Here is an 18666-nt window from a genome sequence, read left to right on the forward strand (position 1 = left end):
GCACTTTGAAACTTTAATGCAAAACCAGAAGAGGAAGGGGAGATTAAAATATATTTTGAAACATTTAAGATGTTGGTGGATATTTTTTGCTGCTACGCTTGGTATGATTTAGGTTTTTTTTAAAAAACTATTAGAAGTCCCTTGGTCAATCCTCGCTTTGGTCAGGAAGCCCCAACCAGCTCCAGCACCTGCCAGAGCAAATGAAGAAACATAATGTTCACCTCCCGACCTTGCAGGATTGTTGCAAGGGCTACTGAGATAATATATTGGTGCACTTTGAACATACAAAAGTGATACAGAAACAAATTCCTCCCAAATAAGAGGAATTTTTTGGCATTTGCTTTCTCCATCCACCTGGATGTTCCCCACAGATTCCTTGAGCTGCCAAGCAGACCACTGGGTCACGAACATGGCCGACATGTTGGCAGATCAGACCAGATGAGGGCTACGTCTCCAAGGCTGGGCTTGATACAACAGTCTATTGTAAGGCTGTATCCTTGTTGTTGTTGGGGTGGCAGGAAAGACCTGTGTGCAATGCTTTTCTATGTTATGTAGCAACAACAACGTGCCCAGCAGCAGCAAAACTGTAAAATGGAAGGTGGCCCTTCGTAGGTCAGGACTGCGAGTACACGGACTCTCCAACGCTGGAACCGCTTTCCCAGCGCTGTTGCTGCTTGAGGCTGGAAACAAAGGAGGCTTCTCCCAGAGCGGAAGTGCTGCTGGCAGATCCCTTGAGGCCCACAGCCATGGCGCTTGATCAGAGAAGGCAATGGGCCAAAAGCAATGTGCGTGCATGGCGCAAGCAACACACATGCCTTTGCAATCCCATCTTTCATTTTCTTTCATTTTCTCTGGTCTGCCGTTGGCCTGTAGCTCGAGATGTTAGCTGGCGATGTATCAGGATCCTTGCGACAGAAGGAGGAAACTGTGATGGTGAACCTCCTGTATTCCAACACTAATAGAACAACAGCACCATCTTGTCTGGGACTCTGGATTTCTCATTCTAGAGTCAATCCCTTTTACACAATAGCCAACTGGTCTGGATAGGCTAGCTCTTTTAACATGAAGTCCAAACCCATTTGGAATCACCCTTCTAAGTAAATCTCAGATTGGCCACTTTGATGGCCTTCATCAATGTTGGAGCTTTATTTAGACATTGGTCCAAACCAACCTCTATCTCAGTTTGAAGGGTAGCTTCTACTGGTCTCAACTACTGATGAAGGTGTGGGGTATGGCCACAGTCCTTTTCCGTTTTGAAACCATGTGAATGAGGTGACCAAAGATCCTTTGCAAGACACAAGTGCTCAGTAAGACAGCCTTTTCTGCAATGAACGCTGCATATCCTCTGAAACCCAAGATGCTGTTCTAGCAGCTAAAATATTACTAGCTGTGTTTTTTGCTTATATTTGAAAACCTATGTATGATTTAGTTACCTTCCCTTTTCTTCCCTTTTTTCTTCATCAAATAAACTTTACATACATCAATGAAGAAATCACATCGGACTTTGAAGTTCTGGGAAGGAAACTCCAGAACTTTGGGGCTCAGATAGTTTTCTTATCCATCCTCCCAGTTCTTGGAAGAGGATGAGAAATGGAAAGAAAAATACTCTGGGTGAACGACTGGCTACGAAGGTGGTGCCTGTGTGAGAGACCACGGACTACGCTTCTTGGAAAACGGACTGCTGGCAAGAGATGGGTTGCACCTCACAAGGGCTGGGAACAATGTGTTTGGCCACAGCATGAAGAACTTCATCAGGAGGGCTTTAAACTGAATCCTATGGGGGAGGGAGACGTAAACTTGGAGGCAACAATTGATGAAGGCTTCTTCATCGTAACATAGAGAACAGCTCCAATAGTTTCCCAAAATAGTGTCCACAACAATGTAGGAACAAAGCCAGACTATAAAACATGGTCTTTGATGTCTATATACTAATGCCCATAGCATGGGAAACAAACAGAACAAACTTGAACTCTTATTATATGAAGGCAAATATGACTTGATAGGTATAACTGAAACTTTGTGGGATGACTCCCATGACTGGAATATAGCAATTGATGATGGAGTTACAGAAAAGATACAATTGGCCCGAGGGACCAGACAAGGATGCCCACTCTCACCGGTCCTATTTGTATTGGTTATAGAACTATTGGCAAATGTGATAAGAGAAGATGATATTATAGAGGGAGTAGGTTGTAATAATAATAAAATAATAAAAATAAATATGTTTGCAGATGATACATTATTGACAATTAAGAATCCATTAGAAAAAATGGAAAGAATTAAGTATCATCTGAAGGATTTTGAAGAAGTCACAGGATTGAGAATAAATTGGACAAAATCAGAGATGATGTTATTTAATTTTACTAAAAAGGAAGGGAAGGATTGGGAAAGTAAGGAGAAGAATATGAAAATTAAAGAGATGATTAAATATTTGGGAATTAAAATTACAAAACATTTAGAGGATTTAGAAAAGGAGAATTTAAATAATTAAAAAAAGAAGAAGTTATAGATAAACTAGAAAAATATAGAGGATTAAATTTATCGTGGTTTGGAAGAATAGCTTTAGTAAAAATGAAGATATTACCAAAGGTAAATTTTGTGTTTAGAATGTTACCAATAAGAACATCTGAAAAAGAGATAAAAAGTTGGCAAAATATTTTAAATAATTATTGTAATGGGAATAAGAAAGCGAGAATAAATAAAAAAGGTGGTATTTAACACAAAAAGAAGGAGGATTAGGACTCCCAAATATAAAGTTATATTATGTAGCCAATAGATTAAGACATATAGTAGAAAGTATGTTAGGAGTGGGAGATTTAAATTGGTTAGGGGATAGAAAAGGAATGGATAAAGAGTGGAAATTGGAAAACATATTTTTTAGAGAATATAATAAAAAATGGGAGGAAGAAATAGAGAACCCCCTTCTAAAAAATCACTGGGAAATATGGCGTGTATATAAAAAGGAGTTATTTCTGAGTATTTCTCCAATAACACCAGTGATAATGTTAGGGAAATTTCCAGGGAATTTAAAAGATAAATTAGGGAAAATATTAATAGAGAAGGATATAATGAAACTAAAAAATTGGTTAAGGAGGATGAACACTCGAGAGGAAATAGAAGAGGTGTTAAAGGAGAAGAATTTAACATGGTTAAATTATTTTCAATTAGAGCAATGGACGAAGAAATGGTTAAAGGATAATGGAGAGTGCAGAGAATTAATGAAATTTGAGGAGATGTTTATAAAAAGAAAAACTGAGAAAGGAGAAAATAAAATGATAAAAGGTGAAATATATAGAATATTGATTGGGAAGGGGGAGTCAGAAAATATGGGTAAGATGGTGTGGGAAACGGATTTGAAGATACAAATAGGGCAACAGAGTTGGGAGGGAATATGGAGACAAAGAGTGTTGAGAAGTATGTCAGTGAGGATAAAAGAGAACTATTACAAGATTTTATGGAGGTGGTATCTAACCCTGGTGAGATTAAATAAAATAAACAAGCTGCATTCAGCAAATTGTTGGAGAGGATGTAAAGAAAAAGGAACATATTTACATATGTGGTGGGAATGTGTATTTGTTCAAAAAATGTGGAAAATGGTGTTTAAAGAGATAAATGATATAGTGGGAATGGAGATTGAAGAGACACCTACAGTGGCATTGCTATCATTATATGGAGATTTAAAATGTAATAAAGAAACAAAAGAACTGATAACGAATTTGCTGACAGCAACAAGGTTGATCATATCTAGGAACTGGAAGGTGCAAGGAGATTATCAGGTTGAGGACTGGTATAAAGAGATTTGGGATATTGCTATAAATGATAAATTGACATGTAATATAAAAATAAGAAAAGGGATAACAAAAACAAATGATTTTGAGGGAATTTGGAATCAGTTCCTAGAGTATGTATTATCTAGGGGGAGTGGAAAACCACCTCCAGAAGAATCAATGAGATTTTGGAAACAGGAATAGATCCCGGGGTGGGGGGTGTGTGCACTTTATGTTATGTAATGATGTAAAAATATCAAATTAGAAATGTTATAAGGATAATTAAGTTATGTATTATGTATTTTTTTGTTGTCTTGTGTTGTGAATATTGTAGTATTGTATTAGTGTATTGTTAATCAATAAAATATTTTTTTTAAAAAAAAAGGAATATAGCAATTGAAGGGTATAACTTGTTCAAAAAGAGCAGAAGAAATAGAAAGGGAGGTGGAGTTGCACTGTATGCTAAAAACACTTCTCGCTGCAAAGAAATGCAGGAGGATGAACCTGGTACCCCCATCGAGAGCATCTGGATTAAAATAAATGGGGCACGGAATAAAAGGGACATATTAGTCAGAGCCTACAACAGACCACCCAATCAAGGAGAAGAAGAGGATGAAACTTTTGAAAAGAAAATTGCCAGTGTTTCAAGGAAGTGTGATGTAGTAGTGATGGGGGAACTTCAATTACCCTGACATCTGTTGGGAGACAAATTCTGCCAAAAGTGGCCCTTCCAAGAAATTCCTGACATGTGTGGGTGATAACTTTCTCCTACAGAAAGTGGAGAAAGGAACTAGAGGATCAGCTATCCTTGACTTGATACTGACCAATAGTGACCACATCATACTTGAGTTCATGATTTTAAAGGAAGCAAAAGCTGAGTGTAGCCATACATGTACTCTGGATTTTAGGAAAATTAATTTTAATAAACTCAGAACTATGATAAGTAAAGTCCCATGGCAAGTGAGCCTAATGAGAAAAGGAGTGCAGGATGGGTGGGAGTTTTTTTTTTAAAAAAGGCAATTTTAAAGGCAAAATTACTAACAATTCCAACAAGGAAAAAAGATAGAAGAAAACAGAAGAAACCAATGTGGCTCCATAAAATGCTTAGAGATGACCTGAAAACAAAAAAGGATACATATAGGAAATGGAAGGAAGGCCAAGTCACAAAAGAAGAGTACAGGCAGGCAGCATAGAAGTGCAGGAATGACATCAGGAAGGCTAAAGCTGAGAATGAGCTGAGGCTAGTGAGGAAGGCTAAAAGCAACAAAAAAGCTTTCTTCAGGTATGTGCATAGTAAAAGACAGAGGAAAGAAATGGTAGTGCTACTGCTTAGTGAGGATGGCAAATTGATAACAGATGACAAAAAAAAAAAAAAAAAAAGGCCAAAGTACTCAATTCCTACTTTGGCTCAGTCTTCTCCCAAAAGCGGGTCTATGACACACACCCCTCCCCCCCGCAAAAATTAAGTACAAGCTGAAGGGGCAGTATTGCAGTGAGATTGATAAACAAATCAATCTGACATCAATCCCTAGGAATTTTTTGGAGCAGATTATAAAGAAGTCAATCTGTAAACATCTTGAAAACAATGCAGTGATTACTAGAGCTTCGGCTATTGGGCGGTATAAAAATGTAATAAATAAATAAATAAATAAATAAATAAATAATAGAAGCCAGCATAGATTTGTCAAGAACAAATCCTGCCAGACTAATTTGATCTCATTTTTTGATATCCAAAACCTCTCTTCTGGACTGTGGGAATGCTGAGGACATAATATATCTTGACGTCAGTAAAGCTTTTGATAAAGTACCCCATGATATTCTGATCATCAAACTAGCTAAAAATGGGCTAGATAGAACAGCTTTTAGTTGGATCCACAGTTGGCTATAGAATCTGACTCAAAGAGTGCTTATCAATGGTACTTTCTCAAAGTGGGGAAGGTAACGAGTGGGGTACTCAGTGCTCAGTCCTGGGCCCAGTGTTCTTCAACATTTTGGACAAGGAGGTGCAGGGAACGCTTATTAAATTTGCAGATGACACCAAATTGGGTGGGATAGCGAATACCCTGGAAGACAGAAACAAACTTCACAGTGATCTTGATAGGCTGGAGTGCTGGGCTGAAAACAACAGAATGAAATTTAATAGAGATAAATGCCAAGTTCTACACCGAAGAAAAACAAACCAAATTCACAATACCAAAAGCAAGAAAGATCTTGGAATTTTTGTAGATCACAAACTGAATATGAGCCAATAGTGCGATTTGGCTGGAAAAAAAGCAAATCCTATTTTGGGATGCATTAATAGTATAGCTTCCAAATCGTGCCAGGTACTGGTTCCTGTTGAGTTATGGCTTTTATAAGCTGTTTAGTTATTGCACAGACTGGGCTTTCTGGCATAGGGTGACCATATGAAAAGGAGGACAGGGCTCCTGTATCTTTAACAGTTGTATAAAAAGGGGAATTTCAGCAGGTGCCATTTGTATGCCTTCAGCACCTGGTGAAATTCCCTCTTCATCACAACAGTTAAAGCTGCAGGAGCCCTGCCCTCTTTTGTATCAGGTCAAGAAGGCAGGGCCCTGCAGCTTTTACTGTTGTGATGAAGAGGGAATTTCACCAGGAGCTGAAGGTATACAAATGACACCTGCTGAAATCCCCTTTTCAGTACAACTGTTAAAGATACAGGAGCCCTGTCCTCCTTTTCATATGGTCACCCTATTCTGGCACATAACCTTTTGTGTTACGTTTCTGTTTGGGCCCTTTCAGAAACTAGCAGAGATTACAGCGGTTCTCAGCCAAGTCAGCAAAGACATGAATTAAGACAGAGATTTGTATAGGTTAAAGTAAACCTTTTTACTGGCATATAAAAATATAATTTAGTTATGGCAATACAGACAAATACTTACAAACGGTCACTCATTACAGCTCACATGAGGGACATGGAAGTTATGCCTTCCACTTGCACATGAAAATACATTTACTTTTATAGACAACCTGTACAATGATGCAACTCCTTGCAACCCTTAATTGAAGACAATCAGTTAGACAATTATTCAATTATGACACGCAATGCCCAGGTGCAGAGTTGACCTTTAAGTTTCTGCTGAGTCTTCTGTTACTCCTGCTCCTCAGCAATTAACAAATCAATGGAAAAACATAACCAGGATCCATTCCAGGATCCAACAGTTCCCCCTATTTGGCGCTGGTTAGGCCTCATCTTGGGTATTACATCTAGTTCTGGGCACCACACTTCAAGAAAGATGCAGACAAGCTGGAGCATGTTCGGAGGAAAGCAACGAGGATGATCAGGGGTCTGGAAACAAAGCCCTATGAGGAGAGACTGAAAGAACTGGGCATGTTTAGCTTGGAGAAGAGAAGATTGAGTGGAAACATGATAGCACTCTTCAAGTACTTGAAAGGTTGTCACACAGAGGAGGGCCAGGATCTCTTCTTGATCATCCCAGAGTGCAGGACACGACTAATGGGCTGAAGTTACAGGAAGCCAGATTCCGGTTGGACATCAGGAAAATCTTCCTGACTTTTAGAGTAGTATGACAATGGAACCAATTACCTAAGGAGGTCGTGGGCTCTTTCACAGTAGAGGCCTTCAAGATGCAGCTGGACAGCCATCTTTCATCAATAATAATAATAATATCTTTATTTATTTGTTACCCGCCTCTCTCTCTGGATCGAGGTGGGATACAACACAAATAAAAATACCATAAAATACATATAATTAATTAAAACATTTCAAACTAATACATTATTAGAAGCAGCACATTGCTTTTATCCTTTAATATGGAGTCCTGCATTGAGCAAGGGGTTGGACTCGATGGTCTCATAGTCCCATTCCAACTCTAGTATTCTATGATTCTATGAATTTACTTCATTGGTCTAAAAAGGGTACTCCAAACCATAATAAACAACACATATAATTAACAAGGGAATTTCTCTGGAATTTTCCATGTACTAGACTGCACAGGCAATATGCACTCCCTTTGAATTTAAGGGTATTTCACAATTTTCTGTTAAGTTCTGTGGTTTTAGGAAAGCTCCTTCCTTCTTTCCTTTTCTTTCTTTCTTTTTTTTAACCCCCCCCCAAACCTATTTCTAGAGAGATGCCGTTGTCAGTCAGGCTTAGAAATCCAGCCCCACTCATCCCGCTCCTAGCTAGATAGCTCAGCAGTGCTCAGGCTAGGCTCAGCTTGTAGTGGCACATGGTGCACATTTTATTTATTTATTTATTTATTTAGAATATTTATATACCGCTCCTCATTGAAAAAATTTCGGAGCAGTGTACAAGGTAAAATGAAAATAAAAACAGAATAAAACAGTTAAAACAAAATTTAAAAAGAAGCAAAAAACAACAACACAGAAATCCAAGGCTGCATGTTAAAGAAAGGCTTCTTGGAATAAAGATGTTTTCAGGAGGCGCTGAAAGGAGTACAAGGTTGGAGCCTGTCTGACCTTCAGAGGCAGGGAATTCCACAGGAGGGGCGCCACCACGCCGAAGGCTCTTCCCTTGGTGGATTCCAATCGGAGGTGTAGTTGCTTCCAGTGGGGTAGTTGACACTGCTGATTATAACTGAGATGGACCAGCCCAGAGGCAGAAGAGTTTGAGAAAGTAGGGCAGGCCCTTGCACCAGTGGTTGTTCTGCATGTACACTTGGGAGAAACCAAAAGCACCAGATTGTGCATATCCATTTGGAGGATGGGGTTTGGGGTGGACTTCAGTGGTGGGTTGCTTTCAAGGTAAGTTTATTCATGGTTGTGCACTTTTCAAGCTCATCAACGAACATAGTTCTATAAGTGAGAAACTGGAGCTCTGGAGAGGATCCAAGAAGTCAACATGGCAGACCGAAATCGCTGTAGAAAAGCAGTTTTTAATCTTTCTGCCATTGGGGTACACGTTCTCCATTGACTTAAGCAACCTCTGCAACAGAAGCCATTGCAGAGAATAAAGGGTGAATAGGGTGAATACTCCATTGGATGGCAGCCTGGCTGGACCTGTTGTGAGTTCATACCCCACATGAACTTAGAGTTCATTCTGCCCTAGAATAAACCACCACTTCCAATAAATATTGGTGCAGGTGTTTTCATTTTCATTTAATGTCCGTGTGATATTGATGTGAAAATAGATAAAATTGCTGTGGAATTCTGAGTTCCCCAATATAATCACTGTAGCAAACGAGAATGCGCTGAACATTTCAGTCACTACAAAATCAAGATGATTTGTCCCAGCTGCCTCAAGCTTTGCATGGTGAATCTATCTGGTGAGAACTATAAATTGGCCAAATTATAAAAAGGTTGGATACATTAGGTTGACCATATGGAAAGGAGGACAGGGCTCCTGTATCTATAACAGTTACACTGAAAAGGGAATTCCAGCAAGTGTCACTTGTATGCACGCAGCACCTGGTGAAAGTCCCTCTTCATCACAACTGTTAAAGCTGCAAGAGCCCTGCCCTCTTTTGTATCTAGTCATGCTAGGCAGGCAAAAGTCCCTTTTGCTTTGATTTAAATTTGTCAACTTTTTATGTTAAAAAGCCTTTTCTGGAATAAAGTGTTACCAACAAACCTCTCAACTCCAGGGATTCCTGGATGAGACAGATTCCTGGATGAGACAGACCGAGGGCACAGGTGGCCTCGGTGGCACGGAGTGCCTTCTACCAACTTCGGTTGGTGGCCCAGCTACACCCCTATCTTGACAGGGATAACCTAGCTTCAGTTGTCCATACTTTGGTAACTTCCAAATTAGATTACTGCAACGCCCTCTACATGGGGCAGCCTTTGAAGACGGTCCAGAAACTGCAGCTTGTGCAAAATGCGGCGGCCAGATTGATAGCTGGAACAGGAAGATTTGAGCATATAACACCGATTCTGGCCCGCTTGCATTGGCTGCCTATATGTTTCCGAGCCCAATTCAAGGTGCTGGTTTTAACCTATAAAGCCCTACATGGCTTGGGACCACAATACCTGATGGAACGCCTCTCCCGACATGAACCTACCCGTACACTGCGCTCAACATCTAAGGTCCTCCTCCGAGTGCCTACTCCGAGGGAAGCTCGGAGGATGGCAACAAGGGAGAGGGCCTTCTCAGTGGTTGCCCCCCGACTGTGGAATGATCTTCCTGATAAAGCTCGCCTGGCGCCAACGTTGTTATCTTTTTGGCGCCAGGTCAAGACCTTTCTCTTCTCCCAGGCATTTTAACAGCATTTTAACAGCATTTAATAACGTTAAGTTTGTTTTAATGGACCCCAGAATTGTTGTTTTAAATGAATACTGTTGTTGTTTTTATACTGTTTTTATGTTTTTTTATTTTTTTGTATACTTTTAATGTCTACTATTTTTAATTGTTGTAAACTGCCCAGAGAGCTTCGGCTGGGGGGCGGTATATAAATGTAATAAAATAAATAAATAAATAAATAAAAATTATCTAGATCCATTTCAATCTGGCTTGAGACCTGGTTATGGGATGTCATATCTCCATTCCTGTGATGTCACAATACAACAGGGGACCTTTTCGTCTCCCACATTTACATGCCGAGTGAGGGGTAATTCAGAGATTTAGCCCTGGATAAGTCGTTCATCTTATGTGATGTGAAAATAGTTCAAATTCCTATGGAATTCAGAGTTCTCTGATGCAAGTGTTGTAGCCAGTGAGAATGCCCTTTACACAACCCTCTACAATCTACAGTGGTATAGTCCAAGCACAGGCTTAACACTTCAGTGAGGTCATAGAGGTTGCCAGGCAAATCCAGTCACTGTTGGATGAAACTGATGACTGTGATCCACTTCAGGACTTGCTTTCAGCATGGTAACTGCCTGGATCACCTTGGTAGGTGTCACATGCCAAGACAGGGATCGGGAATGTGGACCTGTGCATTCTCCTGGAATGGGATGGGCTGTACTTCAGTGGTTCCAGTCCCACTTGGACAGTTGGTTTGAGAAAGTGGAGCTGGGAGGCTGCTATTTAACTCCCTTCTTGTCTCCTGTGCTTTCCACATCTGCATGAAACTACCAAATGAGGAGTCATTTGGAGATTTAGGCTGCAGCATCCTCCATTTGCTGGGGACTCACAGCTCTATTTCTCCTTTTTCATGGGCATCAAGTGAAGTTCTGGAAATATTTGGAACTGGGAATGGACTGGATGCGGTCTAATCCAGGTAAGATGAGGAAGACGGTAAGGAATTTCTGTGCATCAGAAAAGACAGATTCTGAATGATACTAAACTCAGATGTCTTGCAGTATATCCTATCTGCCATTCACTGTTCTGAAATCTTTTGGATGTGGAGCGGTATACAAGTATAGTAAATAAATAAAAGAGGCAGTAATTAGACCACTCCTGAAGAAGCCTAGCCTGGACCCAGAGGATGTTAACAATTACAGGCCGGTGGCTAATATCCCCTTCCTGGGCAAGGTGCTTGAGCGGGTGGTTACAGGACAACTCCAGGCACTCTTGAATGAAACAGATTATCTAGATCCATTTCAATGGGGCTTCAGGCCTGGTTTTGGAATGGAAACTGCCTTGGTCGCCTTGTGGGATGACCTTTGCCAGGAGAGGGACAGTGGGAGTGCAACCCTGTTGATTCTCTTGGACCTCTCAGCAGCTTTCGATACCATCAACCATGGTATCCTTCTGGATAGATTGTCTGGGCTAGGAGTTGGAGGCACTGTGTTGCAGTGGTTCCACTCCTACTTGGATGGCTGATTTCAGAAGGTGGTGCTGGGGAATTATTGCTCTGTGCCATGGCATTTAGGCCATGGGGTTCCACAGGGCTCTATTTTATCCCCTACACTGTTTAACATTTACATGAAACCGCTGGGGGAGGTTATCTGGAGATGTGGGTTGAGGTGTCATCAATATGCGGATGACACCCAGCTCTAGCTCTCCTTTTCATCAAACCCAGGTGAGGCAGTGGCTGTTCTGAACCAGTGCCTGGGCACGGTAATGGACTGGATGCGGGCCAATAAACTGAGACTCAATCCAGTCAAGACGGAGGTACTGTTAGCGGGTGGTTCGCCTGTCTTGCTAGGTGATGTTCACCCTGTTCTGAAGGGGGTTGCACTCTCCCTAAAGGATCGGTTTCATTGTTTGGGGGTGCTCTTGGATCCAGAGCTGTCACTTGAGGCACAAGTGAACTCAGTGGCAAAGAGCACCTTTTATCTACTTAGGCTGATATACCTACTGCACCCTTATCTTGACGGAGATAGCCTAGCTACAGTTATCCATGCTCTCATAACCTCTCATTTGGATTAGTGCAACGTGTTATACGTGGGGTAGTCTTTGAAAGCAGTCCGGAAACTTCAACTGGTACAAAACAGGGCAGCATGGTTCCTAACAGAGACTGGCCGACAAGACCACATCACGCCAGTCCTTTTCCAGCTTCACTGGCTGCCAGTCCAGGTCCGGGCCTGATTCAAAGTGCTGGTATTAACATTTAAAGCCCTAAATGGCTTGGGGCCAGGCTATCTGAAGGAATGCCTCCTCCCATATGTACGTACCTGTCCGGACCCTAATGTCATCCTCAGGGGTCCTTTTCCGTGTGCCCCTGCCAACGGAAGTGAGGCAGATGGATACCAGGAGTCGGGCCTTCTCTGCTGTGGGACCCCGGCTGTGGAATGAGCTCCTTAAGGAGGTTCGCCTGGCACCTTCACTATATTCTTTTAGATGCCAGGTGAAGAACCTTTTATTCTCCCAGTATTTTAAGGTCTTCATCCCACATACCCATTTCCCTCAAATTATCCCCATAGTGTAAATCTGTCATTGTTGTTGTTAGCTAAATCACACCCCGGGCAGCAGCACTCTTAAGATCCTTTGCATACCAGGAAAGGAGAAATGTAAAAAAATAATAAAAAATCAACAGATGACCCAATCTGATTCAAATTTGGTATGCTTAAAGCCCTCCTTAATATCTGTTGCTGTGCCTATTTTGGTGTCTTTAGCTTTAAAACTTACGCAGATGTAAGCTTTTGTTTAATTTGTACTTTAAACATATCAAATCATCCTGCACCCCCAGTGGCCGTTCGGAGAACAATAAAAGATTCACTCCTAAAGAGGTAGCAAAATAGGCCGATTCTTTTATATATGAAGCACAATTAAAGTAGGATGCATGGGAGTACTTCACGGTCAAAGCAGATTATAAACTGGAAAACTTCAGAGTCCTTTGCACGCAATTCACAGTGATTGCACAGTATAACCCTGGTGTGATGAAGCTAAAAGGACAGAAGGCAGAGAGTAGGAATAAATGGTCAATTCTCCCGATGGAGGGAAGTAAATAGTGGGGTCCCATAGGGATTGGGATTGGGACCAATTCTTTTCAACTTGTTCATCAATGATCTGGAATTAGGAGTGAGCAGTGAAGTGGCCAAGTTTGTCAACGACACCAAATTATTTTAGGTTGTTAAAACACAAAGGGATTGTGAAGAGCTCCAAAGGGATCTCTCCAAGCTGGGAGAGTGGGCGTCCGAATGGCAGATGCGGTTCAATGTAAGCAAGTGTAAGGTGATGCACGTCGGGGCAAAAAAACCCAACTTCAAGTATAACCCAATGGGATTAGAGCTGGCAGTGACCGAACAAGAAAGAGATCTTGGGATTGTGGTGGAAAAGCTCGATGAAAATATCTACCCAGTGTGCGGCTGCTGTAAAGAAGGCAAACTCCATGTTAGGCATTAGGGATGTGCTCCGCTCCGATTAGGAGCGTAGAAGCAGTAGCGGATTGGCCTGCTCCGCCTTACCCAGAGGCGGAGTAGGAGCGGACCGCGGACCCCCTAGAAGCAAGGCGAAGAGAAGCGCCCATTTTTCGGAGCTCCTAGTTCAGGCGGAGCGCTCCTGTCACCATCTTGAAAACATTTCGCCATAGGATTGCATTGCGGCAAATAATCGCGCATAACTACGTTGTTTTTGAAGCTATCATTCTGAAAATTCTTGTGCACAGAGAGTCGTGGATGGGGGTCATTTTGAGACCACTCTCACCTCTCTGCGTTGTCTGGGTCGCGTGCTATATTTTTGTGAAAATCGGGTCAACCGCGCGGCTCAAACGGCGTTTTCGGCTTTTCGCCCATAGGATTGCATTGAGGGAAAGAATCGGGGATAACTGGGGGGGGGGTTTAAGCTATCATTCTGAAAATTCTTGTGCACAGAGAGTCGTGGATGGGGGTCATTTTGAGACCACTCTCAACTTTCTGCATCGTACGGGTCGCGTGCTATATTTTTGTGAAAATCGGGTCAACCGCGCGGCTCAAACGGTGTTTTCGGCTTTTCGCCCATAGGATTGCATTGAGGGAAAGAATCGGGGATAACTGGGGGGGGGGTTTAAGCTATCATTCTGAAAATTCTTGTGCACAGAGAGTCGTGGATGGGGGTCATTTTGAGACCACTCTCAACTTTCTGCATCGTGCGGGTCGCGGGCTAGAAGTTTTCAAAAAATCGGCGGGAAAAATACCTTTTTCAAAGGGCTGAGGGGCAGAGTCAGCTCCCGGTCATGATGATCCCAAAGATGGAGGAGGGCATAGGCAAAACAGGTAACTTGGGATTCTGGGAAACTTCTCTTTCTTCATCTGAACGGGCTTTTCCCCGTGTTTTTTAACACAGTAGCCCCACCAAATGCACAAACACAACCTGAAATCATATACTAAGCCAAGAATAAGAGATAGAAACACAGCACTGCTCCCCACCCTAACCTTGGTGAACAACTGAATAGATGTGGTGCAAGGGGATGAGCTCCCCTAGGGCATCTCATCGTGGACGTGCCCCCACTCTCTCCTGCACTGGAAGGCCATTAGAGCCTTCCAAAGAGAGTAAAACGGTGGAGCAATGCCTATCATGAGTTGAAGTGAATGGTCACTTTTCAGTGGTGGAGCAATGCCTGTTATGAGTCGAAGTGAGCGTTTTACTTCTTCTCAGAGCTGTTGGTGGCTGTCAGTGTCTTGAACTGGCAGCTACTTCCCCCTCCCCCGGGCACGTCCCCCTATTGCTGGTAAAAGACAGATATAGCCTTTTTAAAAAAATTCTTCTTGCTGTTTATTGAGCAACACTGCTGCTTTTAATTCCACCCCTCCTTTGTTTATTGATTGATTTATTCCATTTTATATGCATTACTGGCTTATCCTTGGCTCACTTCCTTATGCCCCCAGAAATGCCAGCTGCATGCCTGCCTGCCTTCCCTCCCTCCTCCCCTGCCCACCTCGCAGGGATGTTGTGTGTGGGGTGCCCGATTTTCAAAAATTCGCCAAAAATCAGGGGATGATGGGATTGCTTTGAAACTTGGCGTGCGTGTGTATATCCCCATGAGGTGTCATGGTGCCAAACATGAGGTTTCTAACTTGAACAGAAAAAAAGTTGTATAATTTTTTAGCTTTCAATGCAAGCCTATGGGGGGGGGGGAAACGGAGCTCCGGATCCGGATTCGGAGCTCCGGGCCGAGCGGAGTGGAAGTGGGCGGAGCGGGGGCGGGGCGGAGCGGCCCGATCCGGAAAATGGCGGATCTGCAAGTGAAGCGGAGCGGGGGGTCCGTGCACACCCCTATTAGGCATTATAAGAAAAGGGATTGAGAATAAAATTGCCAGTATTATACTGCCTTTATACAAATTTATGGTGTCACCACACTTAGAATACTGTGCACGGTTCTGGTCACTGCACCTAAAAAAGATATTATAGAGCTGGAAAAAGCGCAGAAAGGGGCAACTAAAATGCTCAAGGAGCTGGACCATCTGCCCTATGACGGAAGTTTACAACAACTGGGATTGTTTAGCTTGGCAAAAAGGAGGCTAAGAAGAGACGTGACAGAGGTGTACAAAATGATGCATGGTGTGGAGAATGTGGAGAGGGAGACATTTTTCTTCCTCTCTCAAAATACTAGAACCCAATGGGGTCACCCCATGAAGCTGATTGGTGGGAGATTCAGGATAAATAAAAAGACTTCACGCAGTGCATAGTTTACTATGGAATTCACCACCACAAGATGTAATGATGGCCACCAATTTGGATGGCTTTAAAAGGGGGTTGGATAAATTCCTGAAGGAGAAGGCTTTCAGTGGCTACTAGTACTGATGGCTATGTACTACCAGTATCCGAGGCAGTAAGCCTGTGTGCACCAGTTGCTGGGGAACATGGGTGGGAGGGTGCTGTTGCACCATGTCCTGCATTGTTGGTTCTTGGCTGACAGCTGGTTGGCCACTGTGTGAACAGAGTGCTGGACTAGATGGACCCTCAGTCTGATCCAGCATCAGGGCTCTTCTGATGTTCTTATGAGACAGAAAGTTCCACTCCCAAGGTGTTTTGACTGGCCACTTCCCCCTCCGGCATCCAGTTTGTAACTAGCCACTCACAGAGAGCATTTTTCAAAGGCCAGATGTGCCCACAGGCCCCAAAAACCTGGGACTCCTGATTTAGCACAACTGGGATTGAAAGGTGCTTGTGTTCGCATGAGGATAGGACCATTCTTTTTTAAGGTATGGAAGCAACAAACATGAAGATAACTGTGGCCCCTGTGAAACGCTACCTGCTGCAACGCATAGAATCATAGAATCATAGCATCATAGAAGAGCAGAGTTGGAAGGGGCCTACAAGGCCATCGAGTCCAACCCCCTGCTCAATGCAGGAATCCACCCTAAAGCATCCCTGACAGAATAGAGTCATAGAATAGCATCATCAGAAATAAAGAGAATCCTTTCCCCTCAAAACTGTTGACCTAGTCATAAGCTATTATGCAGATTTGACTGATTAATCAATTAATTGATTGCAAACCCCACCTACCCACACACACACTTCAGCAAGACTTCTTTAATCAGACTTGACATCCTAGGATGGGTAAGTACGTCTATCTCGTTGGAAGTCTATGGTAAGCTTATTTTTATTCCTGCTAATAAGGTTAATCAGGTAGAAGTAGGAACTGAAATTCTAATCCCAAAGCGGGGGCAAATCACAACGATGGGTAAATTCTATACCTGTCTACTCAGAAGTAACTCCCATTGAATTCAACATGGCTCACACACAGGTAAAGGGATGTACAAGCAGCTCTTTAATAAAATAAAACTAATAAATAATACCTCTTCCATCCCTGTAATAAAATACCAACATATTGGTATTTTATAAACATAAACATAAGAAAAGAAATCTAACTACTTTTATCATTTTTAAATAACATAATCCACAAATAAAGATTTTAATACATTAAAATATAACCTAGAATATGAATCACTTTCATGCCTGTAATGCAATTCATATGAAATTGTTTAAAGTAACATAACTAGTAGGAAATATTAAGTGTAAAGCATATAAAAAGATCATAATATTAACTTTATTCAACAATACTTTTATAATACTAATATTATTTTATGTGTATATAAATATACAATTATATAATATAAAATGATCTTCAAAAGTAGTAGAAATAAGTTTCATTCATAGAATGTAAAAAGTGTTATTAAATAAAAACTAGGCAAAACGATATAAATTGAATAAAGCAATAGAACAAGCACTCAAGGTAAATAATAACAATAAATGCATATATAAATATTAATTTATATGTCCCATTATGATCTCTAGTAGGAAAATTGATCTAAACATTAAGGAGCCCAGCTATAGATTTAAACACTGAACTATGTAAAGGAGATATAAACATACAGTAAGTCCTAATATAGAAGCCAGTCCAATGCTTTTAATATATTGCTTTCATGCTTTTAATATACTGAACTGAAGCAGATATGGACATTTTACCGGCCCTTATATAAAAACAACAATAAGATTCATAATTAAGATGACAGTTTAGTGCAAAAAGGGAAATTATGAAGAAGTAACTCTTCTGTTCACCCTCCTGGTCAATAAAGCGGGGCGCTTGTGCTCATTACCGCCGAGGGTAGCCGTACCGAATGGATATGTCCATTTCTTTCTCCCGCGCCACAAAAAACTGCACTCGCCCCACCGATGTCCAGCGCGCTGCCTCCTCCCTCTCCGTCTGAGCTCGTCGCTTCATCATTTCTCTGATGGGTCGTTGTTCTTCTGTTATAGGTTCCGAAATTTCCAGGTCATCAGGGGGCGTTCTCCACGGGATGAATGTCGCCCCTTCGTACGGTGGGGATGCAGAAGGGTCGTCACCCGGAGGCTGACGTTTCACGAGCATCGAGGAGCACGCGCTGATGGGTGTCCACCCACATCCTGCTACAACAACAGCTGGCCTGGAAGAGAGACCAGCTGTTTTCCCAGCCCCTCTGGCCTGCGCTCTCTGCCCGCTGGCTTGGGAGAACTGAGAGGACGATGGCTTTGGCTCATATGGTTGCAAGAATGATGGGTCAAGCATCAGTTTTGGCCCTGGCTTCCTCACTGGCTGTACCAGTGGCTTAGCCAGTAAAGCTGGTTGTTGTCTCATCAGTGAACTGGATGGGGCCTTTGGCAAGGAGCCAGGTGGTGCTTTGGATAGTGAGCTCGGTGGCGGCCTTGCAAGTGGTTTAGACGGAGGTCTTGCTGTTGCGGTGGACGGCTTTTCGGGGATTGTGCTGGAAGAACTAATTGGAGGAATCTTCTTAATACGGGGGGATGGAGCTTTGTTCTTCCCCAGGGGGTAGAAGACCTGCACAGAGTCCATCATGCGCAAAGCTAGATTGCTCCTAGGCATTTGCTTCAAAGCCTTTTCCCGTTCCATTTGGGCATCTTTGTTTACCCCTTTAACCGCAGGGAGATTCACGTCTACCTTTGCCTTGTCTTTGCCTTGTGACTGATTTCCCCCATACTTTGAATCATTCTTACCTGTCTGCAAATTGTTGGATTGGGAACTGCTCAGGTCTTCCTCAAGACTTTTCTGTAGTTTTCTCAAAAGATCAGGTCCGGATATGGAGACTTCTATTTTCCCCTTCTTTGGCAAAGTTTGGTCTCTCTTCTGGGGAAGCTTTTTCCCTCCCTTCGCCT

This window comes from Elgaria multicarinata, chromosome 12 (assembly GCF_023053635.1).
Source record: "Elgaria multicarinata webbii isolate HBS135686 ecotype San Diego chromosome 12, rElgMul1.1.pri, whole genome shotgun sequence".
Classification (NCBI taxonomy): Eukaryota; Metazoa; Chordata; class Lepidosauria; order Squamata; family Anguidae; genus Elgaria; species Elgaria multicarinata.